This window comes from Macaca nemestrina, chromosome 19 (genome assembly GCF_043159975.1).
Source record: "Macaca nemestrina isolate mMacNem1 chromosome 19, mMacNem.hap1, whole genome shotgun sequence".
NCBI classification, from domain to species: Eukaryota; Metazoa; Chordata; class Mammalia; order Primates; family Cercopithecidae; genus Macaca; species Macaca nemestrina.
In genome coordinates, this window is record NC_092143.1 from 49,534,623 (window position 1) to 49,561,192 (window position 26,570).

Here is a 26,570-nt window from a genome sequence, read left to right on the forward strand (position 1 = left end):
TCTTCAATGCCCAGACACTAAAGAATATCCACAAGCATCAAGATCATCCAGAAAAACATGACCTCACAAAATGAACTACACACGGCACAAGGGACCAAGACGGGACAGATGTGTGACCTTTCAAACAAAAAATTCAAACTAGAAAAAGTAGAAATCAATAACAAGAGGAATTTTGCAAACTATACAAACATATGCAAATTTAACAATATGCTCCTAAATGTCTAGTGGGTCACTGAAGACAACAAGAAGAAAATTTAAAAGTTTCTTGAAACAAATGATAATGGGAACACAACATACCCAAACCTATTGGATACAGTGAAAGCTGTACTGAGGGAAGTTTATAACAATAAGAGCCTTTGTCAAAAAAGAAGAAAAACTTCAAATAATTAAGCTGACAATATATCTTAAAGAGCTAGAAAAGCAAGAGCAACTCAAACACAAAATTAGTAGAAGAATAAAAATAATAAAGATCAGAGCAGAAATAAATGAAATAGAAATGGAAAAAAAAAATACAAAAGACGAAGGTAACATTAAGTTGGTTTTTTGAAAAGATAAGAAAAATTGACAAACCTTTAGCCACACTAAGAAAAAAAGAGAGAAGACCCAAATAAAATCAGAGATTAAAAAGGAAACATTGCAATCAATACCGCAGAAATTCAAATGATCATTAGTGGCTATTATGAGCCACCACATGCCAATAAGTTGGTATATCTAGAAGAAACTGATAAGTTCCTAGACACATCCAACCTACAAAGATTTCGCCCTGAAAAAAAAAATCCAAAACCTGAACAGACCAATGACAATAATGAGATTGAAGCCACGATAAGAAGTTTCCCAGGAAATAAAAGCCTGGGACCTAATGGCTTCACTGGCTGACTTTTACCAAACACTGAAAGAACTAATATGGCTGGGCACAGTGGCTTATGTCTGTAATCCCAGCACTTTGAGAGGCCAAGGCAGGCAGATCATGAAGTCAGGAGTTCGAGACCAGCCTGACCAACATGGTGAAACCCCATCTCTACTAAAAATACAAAAATTAGCTGGGCTTGATGGCATGTGCCTGTAATCCCAGCTACTAAGGAGGCTGAGGGAGGAGAATCACTTGAACCTGGAAGGTGGAGGTTGCAGTGAGCTGAGGTTGTGCCACTGCACTGTAGCCTGGGTGACAGAGCGAGACTGCATCTCAAAAAAGAAGAAAGAAGAAAGAAGCAGGAGAAGGAGAAGGAGGAGAAGAAGAAGAAGAAGAAGGAGTAGAAGAAGAAGGAGGAGAAGGAGAAGGAGAAGGAGGAGGAGGAGGAGAAGGAGGAGAAGAAGAAGAAGGAGAGGAAGAAGGAGAGGAAGAAGGAGAAGGAGAAGGAAGAAGGAGAAGGAGGAGAAGGAGGAGAAGGAGGAGAAGGAGAAGGAGGAGAAGGAGGAGAAGGAGGAGAAGAAGGAGGAGGAGGAGGAGAAGGAGGAGAAGAAGGAGGAGGAGGAGGAGAAGAAGAAGAAGGAGGAGGAGGAGGAGGAGAAAAGAAGGAGGAGGAGGAGGAAGAAGAAGATCTAATATTATTTCTACGTGAACTACCCTGAAAAACAAGAAGAGGGGAATATTTCCAAACTTATTCTACAAGGCCAGTATTACCTTTACACCAACACCAGAAAAAGACACATTAAAAAAAAACCCTACCAGCTTTTATCTCTGATGAACATTAATGCAAAAATCCTCAACAAAATACGAGCAAGCTGAATTCAACAACACATTAAAAAGATCATTCATCATGACCAAGTGAGATTTATCCCAGGGATGCAAGGATGGTTCAGCATTCCCAGGTAAATCAATGTGACACATCATATCAACAGAATGAAGGACAAAAACCACATAATCATTTCAACTGATGGTGAAAAAACATTTGATAAAATTTAATATTCTTTTATAATAAAAACCCTAAAAAAGCTGGGTATAGAAGAAACATACCTTAACATAATAAAAATCATATCCAACAGACCCACAACTAGTATCATACTGAATGAGGTAAAACTGAAAACCTTTTCTCAAAGATCTGGAACAAGACAAGGATGCCCAGTGTCACCACTGCTATTCATCATAGTATTGGATGTCCTAGCTAGAGCAGTCAGACAAGATAATAAATAAAAGGCATCTAAATTGGATAGGAAGAAATCAAATTATCCTTGTTTGGAGATGATGTAATCTTTTTTCTTGTTGTTCAATTTTTTTTTTTTTTTTTTTGAGACAGGGTCTTGCTCTGTTGCCCAGACTGGAGTGCAGGGGCACAATCTCAACTCACTGCAACCTCTGCCCCCCAGGCTCAAGCTATTCCTTTGCCTCAGTCTCCTTGGTAGTGAAGAATACAAGTACATGCCACCACATCTGACTAATTTTTTGTATTTTTTTGTAGAAATGAGGTTTCACCGTGTTGTCCAGACTGGTCTCAAACTCCTGGGCTCAAGCAATTTGCCCATCTCAGCCTCCCAAAGTCAGAAGATATAATCTTACATTGCGAAAAACCTCAAGACTCCACCATGAAACAATTGGAACTAATAAACTCAGTAAAGTTGCAGGATACGAAATCAGCATACAAAGATCAATAGCATTTCTACACGCCAACAGTGAAGAATCTTAAACAGAAATCACGGAAGTAACAAACCCACAGCCAATATCATACTGAAAGGGCAAAAACTGGAAACATTCCCTTTAAAAACTGGCACAAGACAGGGATGCCCTCTCTCACCACTCCTATTCAACATAGTGTTGGAAATTCTGGCTAGGGCAATCAGGCAAGAGAAAGAAATAAAGGTTATTCAATTAGGAAAAGAGGAAGTCCAAGAAAACAAAGCTGGAGGCATCACACTACCTGACTTCAAACTATACTACAAGGCTACAGTAACCAAAACAGCATGGTACTGGTACCAAAACAGAGATATAGACCAATGGAACAGAACAGAGCCCTCAGAAATAATACCACACATCTACAGTCATCTGATCTTTGACAAACCTGACAAAAACAAGAAATGGGGAAAGGATTCCCTATTCAGTAAATGGTTCTGGGAAAATTGGCTAGCCATAAGTAGAAAGCTGAAACTGGATCCTTTCTTTACTCCTATACTAAAATTAATTCAAGATGGATTAGAGACTTAAACGTTAGACCAAAAACCATAAAAACCCTAGAAGAAAACCTAGGTAATACCATTCAAGACATAGGCGTGGGCAAGGACTTCATGTCTAAAACACAAAAAGCAATGCCAACAGAAGCCAAAATTGACAAATAGGATCTAATTAAACTAAAGAGTTTCTGCACAGCAAAAGAAACTACCATCAGAGTGAACAAGCAACCTACAGAATGGGAGAAAATTTTTGCAATCTACTTATCTGACAAAGGGCTAATATCCAGAAACTACAAAAAACTCAATCAAATTTACAAGAAAAAAAAAACAAACAACCCCATCAAAAAGTGGGCAAAGGATATGAACAGACACTTCTCAAAAGAAGACATTCATACAACCAACATGAAAAAATGCTCATCATCACTGGCCATCAGAGAAATGCAAATCAAAACCACAATGAGATACCATCTCACACCAGTTAGAATGGTGATCATTAAAAAATCAGGAAACAACAGGTGCTGGAGAGGTTGTGGAGAAATAGGAACACTTTTACACTGTTGGTAGGACTGTAAACTAGTTCAACCATTGTGGAAAACTGTGTGGCGATTCCTCAAGGATCCAGAACTAGAAATACCATTTGACCCAGCCATCCCATTACTGGGGATATACCCAAAGGATTATAAATCATGCTGCTATTAAGACACATGCACACATATGTTTATTGTAGCACTATTCACAATAGCAAAGACTTGGAATCAACCCAAATGTCCATCAGTGACAGCCTGGATTAAGAAAATGTGGCACATATACACCACGGAATACTATGCAGCCACAAAAAAAGATGCGTTCATGTTCTTTGTAGGGACATGGATGCAACTGGAAACCATCATTCTCAGCAAACTATCGCAAGAACAGAAAACCAAACACCACATGTTCTCACTCATAGGTGGGAATTGAACAATGAGATCACTTGGACACAGGAAGGGGAACATCACACACTGGGGCCTATTGTGGGGAGGGGGGAGGGATAGCATTAGGAAATATACCTAATGTAAATGACGAATTAACGGATACAGCACACCAATATGGCACATGTATACATATGTAACAAACCTGCACGTTGTGCACATGTACCCTAGAACTTAAAGTATAATAAATAAATAAATAAATAAATATCACGGAAGTAATCTCACTTACAATAGCTACAAATAAAATAAAATACCTAGAAATTAACTTAGCCAAAGAAGTAAAAGATCTCTACAATAAAAACTGTAAAATGCTAATGAAAGAAACACACAAAAAAAGAAAAAATATTCCATGTTCATGGAATGGGAGAATAAATATTGTTAAAAGTCATACAACTCAAAGCAATCTACAGACTTGATGCAATCCCTATAAAAATACCAATGACATTCTTCACAAAATTTTTTATATCCTAAAATTCTTCCAAAACCACAAAAGACCCAGAATAGCCAAAGCTATACTGGGCAAAAAGAACAAAACTGAAAGAATCACACTACCTAATTTCAAATTATGCTACAGAGCTATAGCAACAAAGACAACTTGGTACTGGCATAAAATTAGACACATAGACCAATGTGACAGAATAGAGAACCCAAAAACAAATCTATACACCTGCAGTGAACTAATTTTCAACAAAGGTGCCAAGAATATACATTGGGAAAAAGATAGTCTCTTTGGTAAATGATGCTGGAAAACTGGGTTTCCACATGCAGAAGAATGAAACTAGACACTTAGTTTTCTCCATATACAAAAATCAAATCAAAATGGAATAAAAACTTAAATCTAAGATTTCAAACTATGGAACTCTTAAAAGAAAACATTGAGGAAACTCTCCAGGATATTGGACTGGGCAAATATTTCTTGAGTAATACACCACAAGCACAGACAACCAAAGCAAAAATAGACAAATGAGATCACACAAAGTTATAAAGCTTCTGCACAGAAAAGGAAACAATCAACAAAGTGAAGAGACAACCCACAGAATTAAGAGAAAATATTTGCAAACTACCCATCTGACAAAGGATTAATAACTAGAATAGGTAAGGAACTAACAAAAACTGTATAAGAAAAACTCTAATAATCTGATTTTTAAATGGGCAAAAGATCTGAACAGACATTTCTCAAATGAAGACATACAAATGCCAAACAGGTATATGAAAATGTGCTCAACATCATTGATCATCAGATAAATGCAAATCAAAACTACAATGAAATATTATCTCACTCCAGTTAAAATGGCTTTTATCCAACAGTCAGGCAATAACAAATGCTGGTGAGGATATGGAGAAAAGGGAACCCTTGTACACTGTTGGTAAGAATGTAAATTAGTATATCCACTATGGAGAATGGTTTGGAAGCTCCTCAGAAAAGTAAAAATAGAGACCATATGATCTAGCAATCCCGCTGCTAGATCTACCCAAAAGAAAAAAAAAAATCAGTATATCAAAGCAATATCTGCACTCTCATGTTTATTGCAACACTATTCACAAGAGCCAAGATTTGGAAGCAACCTAACCGTCCATTAACAGATACATGGATAAACAAAATATGGGACATATACACAATGGAGTACTATTTACTCATAAAAATGAATGAGATCCTGCCATTTGCAACAACATGGATGGAGCTGGAGATCATTATTTTAAGTCAAACAAGCCAGGCACAAAAAAAAACAAACTTCTCATGTTCTTACTTCTTTGTGGGAGCTAAAATTTAAAATAATTGAACTTATGCAGATAGAGAGTAGAAGGATGTTTACTAGAAGCTGGGAAGGGTAGTGGGGGCATGGCAGCTGGGGGAAGTGGGGATGATTAATGGGTACAAAAAAAAATTGGAAAGAATGAACAAGACTTAGTATTTGATAGCACAAAAGGGTGGCTATAGTCAATAACAATTTAATTGTACATCTTAAAATAACTAAAAGAATGTAATTGAGTTGTTTGTACACAAAGCATAATTGCTTGTGGTGATGGGTACCCCATTTATCCTAATGTGATTATTATGCATGGCATGCCTGTATCAAAATATCTCATGTACCCCATAAATGTATACATGTACTATGTACCCACAAACGTTAAAATTTAAAAAAAAAAACTTCAGGTTTTTATAATGTCAATTTTCCTATATAGGCAATTAAGAGTAATAAGATATATGTAGACACATAGATGTTAGATAATAGATAGATAGATAGATACTATCTTATTCATAGACTCTATTTTAAAATAAACCACAAAGTCTTTTTGAGTTTTGAATTTGGACATATGTCCTAGCATTATGTCAAAAGTTAGATGGTTAGTTTATTACTAGACTTGGTGTCTTCTGAATCTTTCAAAATTTAATACCTAAAAGACACCCAGAAGTATGAGAATATATATAACTGTAAAATATATCGGCCAGGTGCCATGGCTCACGCCTGTAATCCCAATGCTTTGGGAGGTTGAAGCAGGTGGATCATGAGGTCAGGAGATCGAGACCATCCTGGCTAACATGGTGAAATCCCCTCTCTACTTAAAAATACAAAAACTTAGCCAGGCATGGTGGCACAGGCCTGTAGTCCCAGTTACTTGAAAGACTGAGGCAGGAGAAGAGCTTGAATCTGGGAGACAGAGGTTGCAGTGAGCCGAGATCGCGCCACTGCACTCCAGCCTGGGCAACAGAGCAAGACTCTGTCTCAAATATATATATATATACACACCAGAAAAAATAATTAGAATGAACAAGACAGTATTTGATAGCACAACAGGGTGACTATAGTCAATAACAATTTAATTGTACATCTTAAAATAACTAAAAGAGTATAATTGTTTGTTGGTAACACAAAGCATAATTGCTTGTGGCGATGGGTACCCCATTTACCATATATATATACACACACACACACACACATATATATACATATATATATGCATCTATACATATATATGCATATATATACACACATATATGCATATATATATACACATATATATGCATATATATAATCAGTAGATTTTTTTAAATGATAAAACATTAAGACATTTAGAGAATATCTCAAACATACAAGATTTTAAAAGACACATTTCAATTAGGGAAGGACTTTTGATATAATCTAGTAAAAATCCCTTCTTCTTTTGAAAGAATGACACAAATAAAAGAAAGATAATATAACGAGTTCAAGTTTTCCTTCACATTGTATGTCAGATTACCATCAGATTTAGTTACAGTAAATAAAATTGCTGCAGTTAGACTGAAAATAATTTTCGTTTGACTTGCTTTAAAAAGCCACCGAGAATAAAAATCATCTGTAATTTTATTTATCAAATCATTACATGCATCTTCCATACAGTATATTGTAGGAAGAATACTTTCAGATAGAATATTGGAAAAGATTTGTGTGATCGTTTGTGGAGCTTGAGCTCACAGCCATATAGGTCATATAATATTCCTTGAAAAGAGAGGTGGACATCTTGATACACCCCACAGACAACATCTTTTCTACATTAATTATTTTGCCCAAACCTTGAATGGCCTTCATCTGCTTTATTGAAATATGACTCCCTACAAATGGAAAATGCTAGAGCATTTGAAATCTATTCCGAGAATTCTAACATTTGATGCTTTCCTGCCTTGTTTATAGACTTATCTCTTCTAGAAGGTAGCAAGCTCCTGAAAAGCAAAGAAAGTATTTTCAGTCCTTTGTTATTTACTACCTATTCAAGAACAGAAAACATGGTAGGAGTTCAAAATATTTATTGATATGACTTTCTCTAACATGATTTAGTCTACTTTACAGAACAAATTATGCAAAAGTATGTTGTAAAAGAAAAAAAAAAAGATTATTTGACTATTTCCAACAGTGACAGTGACAGGTCTACATTATTTTAAAACTTAACTTGTTAATTATACTGCTTTAAAAGATATACACAGTTAGTTAGGGTATGTTGGATTCATTCAATAATACATAGTTGGTGATTCTGTCTTATAATCACTTTTTATTAAGAAATCTTCTCTTTCTATATCCAAACATGGCACTTCCATTTTTCTCTCCTTCTGTAAGCCACGATGCTTATTTATATCCTGTGATCCTTAGAGTATAACCCTGTGCTTGTATTTTTTCTTTCATTGTTTATTATAATAAACATTCATAAAATATTATGTTGACATTTCAAGTTGCAGTTTGTGGCTACAAGAGGAACCGCTTTTAAATATAGATGACAGTAAAGCCAAGAAAGTGATCTGGTAGGACGGTAGGTCGCTGAAATTCCAAGAACTATAAATTTTTATCAAAGAAGAACTTTCAGTGCATTTGGGAAGGGGGTGGGTAGAGGGTACATAGAATCTCAACTCCTGCCATGAGCATGTTATTAGAAGTCATTTAGAACCAAATAAAGACATTTTATAAGTTCAGAAAATGTAAAGGTCTCAGCTTTCACGGGATTTTTTGTCTTCTGTGAAATTATCAGGAAGCTTTGTAAAACTCAGATAAAACAAATACCACAAAGTGACCTGCAGTTTTCACCACACTGCAGTATTTATTCATTCTTGGCTTTTAGACATGTAAACAAAAACTCAGCTGCTTTTTATAGACACAATGGAGGATTTCATTGGAACAGAGTAGGAAGGACTTGAGAGAGGAAAGCCAGGTTCAAGGGCTACTTATCATTCTGGTTTGTTCACTGTCTCCATACTGATAGAGGCAGGAGGCAGAGAAATGCTAGGCAGATATGGGCAGGTCCCTGGCAAAACCCCACCTCCGAGCTGAAAAGCCTGAAACCCACAGCCTAGTGTAAAAACTTATATCCCTGTTTGCCTGCTCTCTCCCCATTGGTTCTTTCTGAATAATGGATTTTTTCCAATTGAGTGTTGGCTTTTCCAAAATTGCCTATGGCCTGTCCCACTCCCTATCCTGTGCCTATAAAGACCCCAGACTCAGCTGGTAGAGGGAGAGAAGCTGCTTGACTGCAGAGAGGCAACTTGACTTCAGAGGGATGACTGGACTCCAGAGAAGAGATGACTTCAGAGAAGGGCTGGCTGGAGATGGCCAGACTTCAGGGAAGATTATCTGCCTGACCTGTCCCCTCTCCAGCTCCCCTCTCCACTGACAGCCCTAAGCATGACTAAATAAAATTCTCCATCTCCACCATCCTTCAAGTATCCATTCGACCTCATTCTTCTTAGACACCAGACAAAAGCTCAGGACCCACCTAGCCAGGTACTGAAAAATGTCTGTCACATTGGCCCTTTGCCCTCACTGGCAAAGGGCAGCTGCCCTACACGATGAGGTAAGGGACCCACTGAGCTGATAACACACGGCTGTCCATGGATGGTGGAGCTAAGATACCACTGTAACACACCCTCTGGGGCTTCAGGGGTGGCAGGCACACCCAGCTGGGCACTACCGTGGGGCCGCCCATGGAGCCTGTTCCTGCCAGTGCCCAAAATGGCCAGCTAGATTCCACACTCACTAGCTCATGCATTCCCTCCTGCAAGAGGTGCAGCACAGCAGCCCAAGTAAGCAGGGCACTCCCATTGCAAGTCTGATGAAGATGTCAAGAAAAACTCCTGCATCAATACAAAGTATATGTATGGTACGGCCCATGTTGAAACAAAAATTTCCTCCATATTGAATGCCTAGAATATCATTTCTTTTTAAATACAAATTGCAGTATTGACTGAACTCTGACCCCTGGCCATATATCAAATCATCAGCATCAAATCTTATTCTACCAGAGAAATATCTGCCAGTCATCCATGTGTAATACCATCTTCTGGTAAAAAGCTGTTTGGCTTTAAAAAACATGTAAGCCAGGATTAAAATATTCTATTTCAAAGGGAAGCCATTAGGTATTTTTGCAGGTAATGACATGATTTGATTTATGTTTTTAAAGAGTCATCTGGTTCTTCTGTAAAGAAAGGAAAAATGGACAGAAATGGGAGAACAGGTAAGAGACTGTAAAATAATCCTGATGATAGAGAGTGGTAGCTTCATGTGGAGTAGCAGCTGTGGAAACAGAGAAAAGTAGACAGATTGGGAACATATTTTGAGAATGGATTTAAATATGAGGAGTGGAAGCAGGAGGGAGCCAAGGATGACATTTACTCAAGAGATGCAAAAGATAATTTTTCAGTCAATTCTTTTATTGGCATTTTTGTCTGATCCATTATCTTACACAGCATCCTGCTTATTCTTAAGGGCTGCTGGTGCTGCCTGGCAATTCCTGTTCTTGGCTCAGTTTTGACTTTTACCAGAACTTTTTTATTTACTCATAACTTTCTATACCCAATCTTATCTATACTTGTAAAGAAAAATGTATAGCTATACTTAATGGACACATATGTACTTAATAGGAGAAATCAAACATTCATCTACCTGACTGTGTATATGAATATAACATCTTTCAAGTACTTTGTCCACTTTGTAGTTGGAAATTGGTCTGCCTCATGTGAAAGCGTTGGTTCTTTCCCCTACAATGAGCTGCCTCCCTATAGGCATGACACCTTCCTACAGAATAAAGGAAATATAAATATATATGAGAAATCCATGTCTTCTAGGTAACTTACAATCTTGTGGAGGAAATGAATTTTTTTTTACTTAATAATATGGATCAGCAAAGGGCAAATACATGATTAGTTTTACAAGTACTAAAGAAGTTTAGAGAAAAAGAGACCTTTCTGGTCAGAGGGGACAGTAGAGGTTTTGCCCAGTAAAACTAACTTGAATTAGTCTGTAAAAGTTAAGTAGGAAGAGAGACATTGGGTGGACATTCCCAACGCTGAGATCAGTGAGTATGGAGAAAATCAGGAATTTGTCTAAAGAATGCCAAAAAAGGGAACTAGCACCTGTTAGGACCCTACTATATTTCCCAAACTGACACTTTTACATATGTTGTGTTTCATCTTATTTAATCCTTATGCTGAGACAGAAAAACATCAGTATCTTCATTCATAGATATAAGAATTAAGACTCAGGATAGATGAGACACTTCTTCCAAGGTCATAGAAAAATGAGAGACAGAGTTAGATTTTGCCCCTACATTTCTTACAAATCTAACATTACCTTCACCATGCTAAATCTGCTTAGTGAATAGTAAGAGAGGAAAAGCTGGCTGAAGCCAGCTTGAGATGGGCCTTGATTGGAAGACTGAAGAATTTGGATGGGTAGACATTGTTCTGGGCAGAGCAATGATTGCTTTTTGTTTGTCTGTTTTTATTTTGAATTGTACTAGGATTTGATTATGGTGAGCAATGGCTTCTGAAATAACTGAGAAACCTCCTAAAGTAAATATTTTGAAGCATTTAGATATGGAAAGTTCTGGCAAATTTGTCTAACTGGTGTCATTATTTTATAGTCTCTTCTTAGAGTTGATACTGTAGACAAGAAGCTGTGACTCACAAATTCCACAGTACAACGACTTTAAAGTTACAATGTTGCAAAATAAATCATCATTTAATCTACTTACTCTTTTTCTGGAAAGAAGTTGGTGATGATATGTCAACAGTTTGTAATTTTTCAAGGGAATCATGACTCCCGTCTGGCCCCCAATAAATATTTATTAACTTTCTACTATGTTCATAGCATTACACTGTTAGGAAAGCAGAGATTCATAATGTTTAATCCTTGATCTCAAGTAGTTGTCAGTATGGTTGGGAAAAATAAAGATGCCTCCACTTTAGAAATTATATGATGTCATAATAATCATTACTGACTTTCTTGGAATTCCTCACAGCTTATGAAGCAATGGCACTAACATAGTAACAACGAATCATGGCAATACCCAAGGATTAGGACAGTGGGGCAATGTTATCATCTGTCTGGGTGAGATGAGAGCATATGGATTCAGGCAGGCTAACTAACTTCCCCAAGGCCACACAGGTAGCCAGGGAAGCTTCAAGACTGGAAGCACACAGGAGCAAAACAAGTTGCCTCTTTCAAAATCTACCAAGTAAGTGACATCACAGACAATGTGCATGCTCTGGCGAGCTCAGAGGGAGAATAATTTCTGCTGGGTGAGTTAATAGGCAGATGCTTCCAAAATAAGGTGGAATATGAAGTAAGCCTTGAAGAAAGCTAATATTTGGCAGCCTGAAGAAGGCCTGGGACCTGGAACAGTGTCTACAGGTCATTTTTTTTTTGACTGTCTAGGGGACTCAGCTTCCCTGACCAAATGCCATATTCATAATGCAATAAAAGATAGACACTCTCTTAAATATATGAAAATATACTCACTCCCTTCACATTTGTCCCTTCCATAATGCATAAAAGTGACAACCACGAAGTCCAGGTTTGGTGGAAAGTGGGAGGAACTTCTTTACCGAGGGAAAAATCTGGCTTGAAAAAAAAAAAGACCCAGGCAGAGTGGCTTGCGCCTATACTCCCATTTACTAGGGAAGCTGAGGTGGGAGAATAGCTTGAAACCAGGAGTTTGAGACCAGACTGATCAACATAGTGAGATCTCATCTCTAAAAATAAATAAATAAATAAATTAGTCAGAGTTTTAAGGCTGATGCCAGCTATGATCACACCATTGCATTCCAACCTGGGCAAAAGAGCAAGACTCTGACTCAAAAAACAAACAAACAAAAACAGTAGCTGCCAACCACTCATGATTTTTATAGTTAATAATTTGCACTCAAGATGGTCAGTCAAGTCAGGTATCTTTTCCCTGGACTTGCAACCCCACCCTCACTCCCACTCACCCCCCTACACCCTCAAATAGAGCTAAAAAAAATTGCCTTGGACCTTATCCACCTTTCCTAAAACTGCTTCCAAGTCTGTATGTATAATATCCTCTGCAAAATGATGTCTGGGCTTTTGTCTGAATCGTCTTGAGATATTCACAACAGCTATGCTTGGCTAGCCCCACTGTCAGCCTGGGGCAGCCAGGGCACAACCATGGGACCCGGAGGCAGATGGGAGGAGCACTCAGGACCAGCCTCTCTGAGTGAATATACCTCCAGTGGGGTTGACTGCATCTGACAACATCCCCATCAGGTCAGCTGCATTTGCTTTTGTCTCACCCTGTCAGCCTGTGAAACGTCCAGGTCCCCATATTCCAGCAAGAGAGGCACAGGTTAGCTCTGGGCCAAATGGGGAAGGGAAACGTACAAGACAGTTGTCAAAGTTAGTGAAAAATGAATATCTGCACCATTGATTCAGGAGTCTCCAATGCTCTGTAGAGTTCTACCTAAGTCAGAGGAGGAAATAAAGGAAACATACTATCAACATTATAGCTGTCTAAATGTCACAATAACTTTCTGAAAGTCATGGGGTAGGGGAAGGAGGGAATTCTCTTTGACAGTGTTCAGACAGGACCAAGAAGAACTAAATGTCTTCCCAAAAAACCAAAATAAGAATATGTCAGTTTCAAGCTATAGATGTAAAGCAAATTTGCAGATATTGTGCCTTTGATGTGAAGCAGGATTACATTAGTGTAGATAGCCGATTGGACCACATCCAGGCTTGTAAGCAAGTATCTTTACGTAACTCTGGAACTGGAAGAGAGGTCACAGTAGGGAAATTTTACCAGTAGTTGTAATAAAGAGCACATCCCATAGGATAAAGCAAGACAATGGGTGGTGATAATATTAGTTATGTAGCAGGAATGTGAAACAACTCAAGAATGCTAAAGGAAGATACAAGGTAAAAACACATTGAAAGTTTCAGCTGAAAAAAAGAGATACAAAGTGTGACATTACTGAGGAAAAAAGTGAGAATAAAACTGGACGTTCTTCATAGAAATATAGAGGTCAGAGCAAGAGAAAATATCATCTTTTTCTTCCATACTGGCAGTGGCATAGTTGGTCAACTTGTCTATATAAAAAAAATGGGAGCACATCCACAAGATTAGTAAACAGAAAGCAAAACTAGGGCTTGTGAAAATGCTTTAGAAGGACTAAGGCAGTAAGTCCTGCAAAGGCAGGAAGGCCTGGGGAAAAGAAGACTCAAAGGGGAAAATAACTATTGTCTTCACATATTTGAAAGAGTATTGCCTTGGGATAAGGATCATTATTTTCTGTAGGATTATAGTCTAATCATTTAGGTTTGGTCTGCTTAATTTTTCTTTGAATCTTCCTTTCCAATTGCTGGACTTTTATGATGTAAAGTAAACAATGGACAGAAACCAGTACGCCTAAAGTTGGCAAGAGCAAGGGGAAAGAATGATGATGATGAAATTACACTGCAAAATTCCAAAGATAAAAGTAGCCTAATCAGAAAACAAACTACTGATGCATTTAGAGTAAGATGGAGCAGTGACAGACTGGGATGGAGGGCGGAAGGTAATTTTGGGATTGGAAAAAAGAGAAGTCCCTGGGAAATGAAAAGAATAAGGATTTTTTGTAACATCTTTTAGTACTATGTAAAGGCATCATCTGAGAGTTCTTAAAGTAATAACAGTTAAAGCCCAAGTGAAACAGAATTGTAGTGAAAAGCACATTGCATAAAGAATGAGAGAACTTTAGCATCAGCTGAACTGTTTCCTAAAACTGTCACCTTGGGAAATTCATTTAACCTTTCTTATTCTCAGTTCCTCATGTGTCTAAATAAATAGAAAAAAAAAAAAAGACACATCACAACGTATTCTCTAAAACAAATAGATCTAGGCATACCCTTCCCCCGTGGATGTGGCTTATGGTAAACTGAGTATCCGGTATTTCCCATTCCAGAGAATGGAAGTCAAAGCCCAAGGAGAGAGAGAGCTACGTCTTAGGACACCATCCCAGTGAGTACCAGTCACATCAACCACTCAGACATATTGGGGTGAGAGGCATCACTTTTAGCAGCTGGCTTTTGGCCAGCAATATCCTATGTAATTTGCATAATATTCTAACTAATAGTTAAATTTATTGATAAAAAGCTCTTGGTTTCATCTGACTTTATGACACAGTAGATTAGACTACACCTAGTTAAAGACAAGCAACTTAGGTTAAATGTAAACATGTCCTATGATTTCTTCTACATTATGATTCATTAGCAAGCTCACAACTATTTCTTAAAGGAAAATTGTTTCAGAAGAGGGTTTGACTTTGCTCCAAAACCGGAGCCTCAACTATAATTCCCCAGAGAGCTTGTCAAAGGGCCCACAGAACATACTGATCTGCCTCAGATGTTTTTAGCACCATTGGATTCTCTGGGTCATGAGAGCCAACTAGCAGCATTGCTTATATACAAGACGGATGCTTATATATAAGACCTTCCTCTTGCCCAAGGCTATAGGCATTTTGGGCAAATAAGTTCAAACAGTACACTTTAATGTGATATGTGTTGCCTCCAAAATTCAAATAGGACCATTAGACATCATGCCTCTATCCTAATGAGAGAAGATAAAATGTGCTGCAACTTGTATTTCTCTTTGGAAGATGTAGCCTCGAACGTTAAAGTATGTATCACCAGATATCTTCACTGGGGTGCCAAGCACACATGACTCCTATTGAACTATTTAAGACAACCCTACTTCCTGCTCCCCTGGTTCTATCAACATGATGCCATCAATTTTGTAGACCAACATGTTATCCTGAGAAATTATATGACGGAGAAAGTTCCTGAGGACAAAATCAAGGCATGTAGCCATTGACTAAGCCCAGATAAAGACGGTTATGGTACACTGGTGTTCCTTCCAGGTGTCAGAAAAAATCTTTTTCTGGCATTTTCTGTTTATTAGGATGGGGTGGAGGGGGCATTAAAAACCCTCTCAAGCTAAATAGCTAAAGAACAGGAGCCAAAAGCTGGGATTATCTGCTAATAACAAAGATAATATATCTGGAAAATTACAATTGGATTCATCATTTAATTACACTTACATTAATAATCTTTTATCATTACCAAGGCTCTTCTTTCACTACACAGTCATCACAATGTTAAGTGGAATATAATAGAAACAACCATCTTTGTATCTTTCGAGTTTATGATTATGAACCAACCTCTGCATTTATTCTAGGAATATTTCTTTCTGTTACAAGGACTTCCACTTGTCTTTTTTTATTGTTTTATTTTTTAAATTTTTAAAAATTGTTTTAATTTTTAAAATTTTTTTATTTTACTTTAAGTTCCAGGGTACATGTGCATGATGTGCAGGTCTGTTACATATATATACATGTGCCATGTTGGTGTGCTGCACCCATTAACTCGTCATTTACATCCACTTGTCTTTTAATAGCTTCCACTCCACAAGTTCAAGGCTAACATGGAACTGCTGCTTATTGCTGAGTATATATCTTTTCCATCTATACCACAGTAGCCATAGGATGAGTTTGTGAATCCTCTGGGCCCACTAGGACATAATATCAAGCATAAATTCTCATAACCACCTGATATTCACTCATAAGTCTCAACTATGACCTCTGGACCACAGTACTGTTGTGATTTACCTGTGAACAGTATGGTCATAGAGTCAACGTCCAGTAACTTCTCCAAAGACCAGGGGGCAATTAAGGCAAAGTTAACCTTAGATTTGTCAGCAATCTCTTTGGGAAAAGCTAAGAGAAAAATGTATAATTAATACTTGAAAAGTCATTACAGGGTCTGTAGTGATTTGCTTCCCCTCTCTAAAACTCATAGTAAAATTTAATTACTAATATGGTTTGGATCTGTGTTCCTACCAAATCTCATGTTGAATTGTGATCCTCAGTGTTGGAGGGAGGGCCTGCTGAGAGGTGATTGGATCATGGGGGTGGATTTCCCCCTTGGTACTGTCCTGAGTACTCATGTAATCTGATTGTTTACAAATGTATAGCACCTCCCCTCTCTCTTTCTTCCTCCTCCTCCAGCCATGTGAAAAGCCAACTCCTTCTTTGTCTTCTGCCTTGATTGTAACTTTCCTGAGGCCTCTCCAGAAGCTGAGTAGATGCTGCCATGTTTCCTGTACAGCCTGTGGAACTGTGAGTCAATTAAATCCCTTTTCTTTTTAAATTACCCAGTCTCAGGTATTTCTTTATAGCAATGCAAGAACAGAATAATACAGAAAATTGGTACCAAGGAATGAACATTGCTAGAAAGATACTGAAACTGTGGAAGCAACTTTGGAACTAGGTAATGGTCACAGGTTGGAAGAGTGTGGAGGATTCAGAAAAAGACTAAAAAATGAGGGAAAGTTTGGAACTTCCTGGAGACTTGTTGAATGGTTGTGACCAACATGATGATAATGACATGGACAATGAAGTCCAGGCTGAGGAGGTCTCAGATAGAAATGAGGAACTTACTGGGAACTGGAATAAAGGTCACTTTTGCTATGCCTTAGCAGAGACTGGCTGCACTGTGTCCCTGATCTAGGGATCTGTGGAACTTTGAACTTGAGAGTGATGATTTAGGTGATGAGCCTATGCTCATATGTGTGAGCAGAGAAGTGACCTGAAATTGTAACTTATATTTAAAAGAGACACAAAGCATAATACTTTAGAAAGTTTGCATGCTAGCCATGTGGTAGGAAAAAAAAAAAAAAAAAAGTCCATTTTTGTTAGGGGTGGTAGAAATTCAAGTAGGCTGCAGAAATTTGCATAAGTGAAAAGGAGCCAAGGGGAAATAGCCAAGACAATGGGATGAAGGCCTCAAAGCCATTTTGGAAACCTTAGCAGCAGTCCCTCCCATCACAGGCCCCAAAGCCTTGGAGGACAGAATGGTTTTGTGAGCCAGGCCAAGGGCTTCACTGCTCTGTACAGCCTCAGGACACTGCTCCCTATGTCCCAGCTGCTCCAGCTCAAACCTTGGATCAACGGAGCCCAGGTACAGCTCAGTCAACTGTTTCAGAGGGTGCAACCCATAAGTCTTGGCAGCTTCCATGTGATGTTAAGCCCCAGGGTGCACAGAGTGCAAGAGTTGAGGCTTGGGAGCCTCTACCTACATTTCAGAAGATGTATGGAAAAATCTGGATGCCCAGGGAGAAGCCTAATGCAGGGGCAGAGCCCCATGGAGAACCTCCTCTAAGGCAGTGCAGAAGGGAAATGTGGGGTTGGAGCCCCCACACAGAGTCCCTACTGCAGCATTGCCTAATAGAGTTATGAGAAGTGGACTACTATCCTCCAGAATCCAGAATGGTAGGTCCACTGAAAGCTTGCACCCTGCACCTGGAAAAACCATAGGTACTCAACACTAGCCCTTGAGAGCAGCCATTGGAGCTTAATCCTGCAAAGCCACAAGGGCAGAACTGCCCAAGACCTTAGAAGCCTACTCCTTACACCAGTATATCCTGGATGTGAGGCATGCAGTCAAAGGAGATTATTTTGGAGCTTTAAGATTTAATGACTGCTCTACCGGGTTTCAGACTTCTGTGGGGCTTATAGCCTCTTTCTTTTGGTCAATTTCTCCCTTTTGGAATGGGAGTATTTACCCAATGTCTATACATCCGTTGTATCTTGGGAGTAACTAACTTGTTTTTGATTTTACAGACTCATAGGTGGAATGGACTAGCCTTGTCTCAGATGAGACTTTGAACTTTGGACTTTGGAGTTAATGCTGGAAATGAGTTAATACTTTTGGGGATTATTGGGAAGTCATGATTATATTTTGTAATGTGAGAAAAACATGAGATTTGATGGGCCAGAAGCAGAATGATATGGTTTGGATCTGTGTCCCCACCAAGTCTCATGTCAAATTGTATTCCTCAATATTAGAGGTGGAGCCTGATGGGAAGTGACTGGATCATGGGGCAGATTTCCCACTTTGTATTGTCTTGAGTTCTCATAAGATCTAGTTGTGTAAAAGTGTATAGCATCTCCCCCTCTCTTTCTCCTGCTCTGGCCATTTGAAATGTCAGCTCCCTCCTTGCCTTCCACCATTGACTATAAGTTTTCTGAGACCTCCCCAGAAGCTAAGTAGATGCCAGTTCCATGTTCCTAAACAGCCTGAAGAACCATAAGCCAATTAAACCATTTTTCCTTATAAATTACCCAGTCTCAAGTATTTCTCTATAGCAATGAGAGAGTGGACTAATACGATTGCCATTGTAATACTATTAAAAAGTGGAATTTTAAGAGGTAATTAGGCCATTGTGACTCCACCCTCATGGATGAGATTGGTGCCATTATAAAAGAACAAGCTCTACCTCCCCTTGCTCTTTTTCATGTTCTCACTTCTGCCTTTAGATGATGCAGCAAGAAGACCCACACCAGACACAGGTACCTTGATATTGGACTCTCCAGCCTTCAGAACTGTGTGACAACAAATTTGTGTTCCTTAAAAATTACCCAGATTTCAATATTTTGTTATAGCAACACAAAACAGACTGAGACAGAGTCCCTCCTTAAGCATGTTCAACTTTCCCTTCATTCAACTGGTGCTAGGTCAGGATTATAAGTTGGTTGAGGGCCTACAAGAGTCTATACCATTGATTCAAGTCAAGCTTCTATTCACCAAGCCCTGAGTTATTCTCTTTTAGGTATGCAAATCAAGTCAAATTTTGATGAAATGTCTACCCATTTAAACTCTAGGAACCCCATGATCAATTATTAGTCATTGCCAAAATTTCATGTAAGTCGTATTATTCTGATTATCAGTTATGCCTGCTGTTTTCAATGGTAACATAGCATGCCCATCTTGCTTCTGGGCATTAACAAGTATTACTTTGTCATTGTTACTCTGAGTACCCAACCTTATCATTAAGATCAGGAAGCCATTTAAATGGTTACATTTCTCACCTTTATCGCACCCTAAAGAGGAGAGTCATTGAAGTACTTTTTAAGGCCTCTTTTGCTTCTCTCACCAATGTATTTTTCTATTCTGAATGAAAAGAAATAACATCTAGGCTGTTTTTCAGGAAGGACTAGATGTTTTGAAAGGATGAATAAGTCACACGTAATAAATCTACCCTAAAATCCAATATTTTCTTAAGACTTTGGATTTCTTGATTTATATTAAACCAAAACATTTCTGATATCTTCACTTCATTTGATATAGACTACTACCATTTGATCCATCTTTAATAAGAAAAAAGAAGTACAAGAAAATTATAGAATTTACTTCCAGCTATTTGGGCTAGTTTGACCTAGCACATTAAGTCCAGAATTTATTATAAGTGTACCAATATAGACATTTTTAACCTGATGTAAAATGTAATTTCCCCTCTTTGGTCTAGCACCCTTAGGACCAATTCCTACACACATATCCAAGGTCTTCTGCTGATGTAAAATATTGAAATGCATAAGTCAACATCCAGATTTGGTTTGTTTAATTGATCCTCAAGAGCATACTGGGATCTACGTTCAGATGCCAGGTGAAGTAGTAGAGCAAGACGGGGAGTCTTAGCACCCTGTTTTTTTAAGTTATTACAATGTCTTCAAGCATCACAGGATCAGTCTTATCTGACAGGACATGGGGACTGCTTCTGCCAGCCCTAGGAGTTACAGGGGATTCAGAGTTATTGAAATTTCCCCAAGCATCCCAATTCTAATCCAGTGGAATCTAATTCTTTACCAATCAATGACTTAACATTTGCCTGGGAGACCTGATAAACTGTAAATTTAAGTATTTTAAATTCAGCAACCTATATGATCAGGTCCTGTGACTACTGGTGCACACATTAGCCCTGGACCTACAGGACATCGTTTTAGGTAGGTCACAGAAACTCTCTTGTTTTCTAACTTAGCCTGGAATCTAAGATCCTGAGTCTGTTATTTTTTTTTTCTCTTTAATTATTCAATATGAGTAGAAGTAGCTAGTCTTTTCCATCATTATTGTTCTCTTTGTAATGTTCTATTGTAGAATTCTTTCAGTCTATCAAAACCATTCTTTCATTTCTGGTGGCCCAAAGAGATAATTTAAACATCACAGTTTGCATTGAGTGGCATGGAATAATACCAATACCCCACCCTCTAACAGTAACTGAATCCTTCCCCTTCCAAATTAGAGAACCCATTTCAGATTTTCATTCCTTTTTGGATCTCCTACCTGCCACTTCTGTTCCCACTTATTGTATGGGTCAGTGGGCATACAATGTTCTTAGCTGCAGGCAACACAGTCTATTCTTAGCTTAACTTAAGCAGAGATAGATACCCATATACATCACTGAGGTATTCCAATGAAAATGCCAGTGATAGTGTCACCTACTGCTTAACACCCAAAACGTTAGGCTGTTAACTAGGGTGTTAAACACCAGAAGTTCCAGAACAACTGCCACAGAACAAAAGGAAATAAACAAAACACAAGTATTTCCATGAATATACTTTTACAAAACTGTACATTTCTGTGTTCTGATGTTTATGTCTGCTTTCCAAGTCTCATCCAGGTGTATTTGGCTGACTCAGATCACAGCAATAGTTTGAGCTTATGGGAGTCTGGTAATTGTAGCATTTGGCTACAGGAAACATACTACAACAGAGTTGCAGTGGTGTTGAGTAAATCAGTCTTCAGATTCTGCAAGAGTCATGTTTACCTATATGCAGTGGCTTTTGATTCACATATAGTTTTAATATAAAACTTATTTATTATTTGAACCCTGACTATTAGTGCTGCTGTGGCTGCTATTTTTCTTTGAAAAGAGAAAAATGTCTGCAGAAAGAAGGAAATTTCAATGTGCAAAATAACACTTGCTTTGTTTATCTCTAATATTCAAGGTTAGATAAGCATGGAATGCTAAGAAATGCCTTCAAGCTCAGCTCCTACTTTCACGGAGCTCCAGACAAATAAGGAGAAAGTCACATAAATAAACAATGGTAAATTATTGTGGAAAGTGCAAAGGGTGAAACATTCACAGGGAAACATTGTGATTGCAACAATAATCACTACAATGATGAAAACTGAAATGGATTGAATGGATAGCATGTCTCTAGTGGTTTTCTAAGGCATCTTCATGTGTTTAGTATCATACCATCATCCCACAGTGAAAACTCAATTGGACCGTTAAAGTCTTAACTTCCTATAATTCACAAATTATCTTCGTCTAGTAGGACCTTATTATCACCTCTCAAATCACGCAGAGGAAGAAGCTGGTTTTCTTTACCTTCTAAAACTGGTAGCTCTACTCCTAGGCTTTAAGTTTCTCCCCAGGCTAAACAATGATAATATCGCTGCTTAGCTTTGTGCCACTTCTCCCTTTCCAAGTCAGAGGATACACAATCTGAAAAGCTTTCTCTTAGTATTCTGTAACTTTAAATAAAATGTATTTCCCAGCAAACAATTTTATTTTAAAAAGTTTGTACCTGATGGAGTGGGGAAAAATACCTCATTTGTTCCAAATCATTTCATTTCACCCTTCTAAAATTTGATTGATGCCCAAATAAAATAGAGTAATTTTGCCACATGCCTGGAATGCCATCTGTTGCAAAGAATAACACTTTGCAGCAATTCCACAAACTGTATCCAATGAGGAAGGTTAGAGTCTGCTCTCCAGAATAGTGAGTGGGACTGTCATAAATCCTAGAGTGTTGGGAGCAACGTCTCCCTGTAACTAACCTTGAGTAAGACATCTTTTTCTCTCACACAGACTGGCATACACTAAGAAAATTTTACCAGTGCTTCTGTAGTTACCATTACCCTCATTCTCTCACTGATTCCTGTGTGCCACAGCAGACAGAGAGGAAAAGAGATTCACTTCAAGCGGCTAGATGAAATCATCTATCCTAACTTCTTCGGCAAACCAATGGGGAAGTAATATTTCTAAGGTGAGTCAGCAAGTCGGAGAAAGGGCCCGTGACAGCCACCCTGAGATAATTTTTTAATGCATATAATGTCCTTGCATGCAGCTGGTATTCTTGATCTACTATTGGTGTTTTGCTTTCTTTACCCCAGGTGAGGAACTGGGTCATCTAGGCTGGATGGAAGCCTGTCAGCGATTTAATTTACAGGGCCTGTGTCCTAGTTTCCTTCCCCAAACCTTAAACAAATAGGCTTTCATTCAATCATTACAGCTTTATTCCTTTGAGGTTTGGGGCTTTTAAACCTCCAGACATTTATTAAATCTCTGTTAGTAGTCACAATTTGTGTTATTACCAGTATCCTTTGCGGAAATTTCTAAGATTTGGTCATCCAATAGAGACCCAAGAAAGGAAGAAATCTGAGTAAAACGACAGGCAAAATTCTAAGTTTTACTGACTTCCCGATTTTTCCAAGGGAAGCCGTTGGTGGCATGCCACATCAACGCTCCTTTGGGGTCCTCTTTGTTCCCAGGATATTTACTTGGAGTAGCCTAGCCTAGGCTACAAGTACTCTAAAGCTATGAAACAGAAATTTAAAAAATCAATTTCTCTCATGTTGAGAATGAATGTCATGACCTTGGTTTAAGGCAGTTCTCTCCAAACAGGCATCCCACACCTTGATAAAGGCAGCTGGAGCCAGGAGCATGTATTTGGTACGGCCAACACTGTGAGTGGAAACAGCTCCGCATTTCACACCCAACTCAAAAGCCTAGGCCCTTTTTCAGGAATGACCTTTGAGGATTTTCACCCAGGATGTTAGCCTTTTACAATATATAATAAAGGCTTGTCAGAGAACTGTGTAACACTCTAATATATGACCCCAGTGTTGGGATCAATCAGAGACCAGGACCTGAGATTCAATATATCTTGTCGAAAGAATGCAAAACTTTCACAATATATTATGGTGAAGTTTGCAAATCCCACATACATAAATTAGGAAATCTGCTTGATAGACTTGAATGTCACTGAATCTTTGCCGGGCACCTTGCTAAGTATGGAGACTGAGCAGGGCTGCTTCTGGAGCAGGAAGAATAGGCAGCTCTGCAGACATGTGTGCCTATCTTTCCATACCACAGAACTCTTACTGAACCTTCACTTCCTCACATCCTACTATGTTCACCTCCCATGTGACCTTGTAAGTACTATTTCTTCATCAAGAAGAAGGTGGAGTGGTAGAACATAGGAAAGAAAGAAAGGTAAGAAAATAAGCAGAAGCAAAAATGCAATTTTTCCAGCATTACTAATCATCAGGGAAATGCAATCAAAACTACATTTGAGATATCATTTCACTTTAGTTAGAATGGCTATTATCAAAAAGAAAAAAAATAACAAATGCTGGCAAGGATGTAGAGAAAAGAGAACTCTTACACACTTTTGGTGGGAATGTAAATTTGAAATTCAATTATGTAAAACAGCATGGAAGTTCTTAAAAAAAAAACTAAAAATAAAACTACTATATAATCTAGCAATTCTACTACTGGGTATTTATTCAAAGTAAAGGAATCAGTATGTTGAAGAGATGTCCACATTCCTCTGTTTATTGCAGCACTATTCACAAGAGCTGAGATATGGAATCAACCTAAATGTTCATCAGCAGATAAGTGGATAAAGAAAATGTGGTATATATACACAATGGAACATTATTCGGCCAAAAAAAAAAAAAAAGAGAGAGAGAAAAGAATGAAATCGTGTCATTCGTGGAGAAATGGATGTGGCTAAAGGACATTATGTTAAGTGAAATCAGTCAGGCACAGAAATATAAATACCACATGTTTTAACTCATACATGGAAGCTAAACACACTTGAGTTCATAGAAATAGAAAGTAGAATTGTGGTTCTTAGGGCTAGGAAGGGTAGTAGGGAGGGGAGGATAGGAAAAGGTTGGTTAATGGGTACAAAATTACAGCTAAATGGGAGAAATTAGTTATTGGGTCCTGCAGCACTGTAGGATAAATATGCTTAACTATTATTTATTGCATGTTTTCAAAAAGCTAGAAGAAAGGATTATGAATGTATACAACACAAATTATAAATCTTTGAGGTGATAGAAATACTAATATCCTTGATTTGATCATTACACATTGCATATGTATTGAAGTATCACTCTATATCCCTTAATTGTGTAAAATTGTAATATGTCAACTAAAAATAAAACTTAAAAAAACTATATAATTTAAAAATAAAATTTTTGGGACTGATGGGCATGCTGATTATTTTGACTGTGGTGGTGACTTCCCAAATATGTAAGTGTCAAAACTTTAAAAATGTGCACTTAAATATGTGCAGTTTATCATATGTCAATTATACCTCAATAATGCTGTTTTTAAAATGTTAATGCATTTTATATCTCGATGAGAAGTGTGAAAGAAAAATGTTTTTCCCCAGGGATTTTGACTTTGTTAATATGATGCTATTTGCATAACCGATGCTCTTGCTTCTAATAGAGTTTGATAACCCTGGACCTGCCTTCCCAGAAATTTCCCACTGCTGATTAGTTCAGAGTCTGTGGGTTTATAACCTGATTTAAACCACATTTCTCTCCTTCAGAGTACAGGGAGGGCTCACCCTGCTGGCCTGGAAGGGCACTGTAGCAAAGGTGCTAATCCTTTGCCTCAGTCAGAAATGATTCTGAAATTCGCAGATGGTAGCAGCAGAGGTAACGAAGCAAGAGGTAACACCCAGTGACTTTTGGAAAGCATTTGTTCTCTTGAGAACATCACCCAGGCCTGACTTCAACACCCACATGTTTTTAAATGTCATAGCCATCAATTTTCTGGTATTAATGAAGTCAGGGAAATGAAATTATGAAACCCAACAGAGAACAAACCTCTGTGTCTCTGCTTGTGACAACCTGCTGACATGAAGGACCCCACACAACGGCTGCTTGCAAATGATTACATCTCTTCGACTCTTTTCAAAGTTCAAAGTAGAGACATGATAACCTTTGTAAAAAAGGTATGTGCTTCAATGTGTTCAAACTAATTTCAAAAGAACCTCCAAAATAAGGATCGATAAATAAGCAGCTGTCTTATTCTAGTGACAAAAGCAGTGACACAAAACACTCAGAAACATCCAGCCACATGTTCATGGTGCCTTGCTCTACTATCAATGTGAATGAATATGGGGAAAATAAAGATGGGGCCACATAGCTGCCTATCTTCCTGCAGAGTGAATTACGTCCAAGGCTGAGAAGAAAACCAAATTCCTTACAAGTAAAATGTGATCAAAGCACATGCTATGAGTGAATATTGAAACAGCCCTTCTTAATTTACTCAAGTAATCAATAAGCCTTTAGTAAGCAATCATCAAAATATTTACATCTTGCCAACAACTGCAGAAGGAAAAAGACCCCCAAATATACTGGCCTAAGTTAAACAGCAGTGCAGTTCTCTCTTACATGAGTATGTTAGGTAGTCGAAGGCTAGCATGATGACACAACACAGTTCGAGATTTTGCTTCCTTCCATCTTTCAGCTCTGCCCTTCCTAGTGTGCTGCCCTTGTCCTTCATGGTCCAAGATAGCTCATCACCACGTTCACATTCAACCCGGCAGGAAAGGGGAAGAAGAGGACATAAAGATCATGTCCATTCTCTTTTAAGGGCTGTATTAAGCTGTTCTTTGCATTGCTATAAATAAATGTCTGAAATGGGGTAATTTATATAGAAAGGTTTAATTGGTTCACAGTTTGACAGGCTGTGCAGGAAGCATGGTGCCAGAATCTGCTTAGCTTCTGGGAAGGCCTCTGGTAGCTTACAATCATGGGGGAAGGTGAAGTGGAAGCAGCATGTCACATGGAAACTAGTGGGAGCAAGAGAGAGTGCGAGGTGCCACACACTTTTAAACAA

The 26,570-nt window shown here is 38.2% G+C and overlaps 1 protein-coding gene and 1 long non-coding RNA gene across 2 annotated transcripts in view; both read right to left on the reverse strand.

Annotated features, from left to right (window-relative positions):
- The window catches only part of LOC105499299 (phosphatidylinositol 3-kinase catalytic subunit type 3), a 563,324-nt gene that overhangs the window by 80,232 nt on the left and 456,522 nt on the right, over positions 1–26,570 (reverse strand). The window lies entirely within an intron of this gene.
- On the reverse strand, positions 6,967–22,444 carry LOC139360029 (uncharacterized). Its single transcript, XR_011616913.1, has 3 exons — positions 11,565–22,444; positions 10,475–10,606; positions 6,967–7,770 (listed from the first exon to the last, which is right to left on the reverse strand). It is a non-coding gene; the product is annotated as an uncharacterized lncRNA (long non-coding RNA).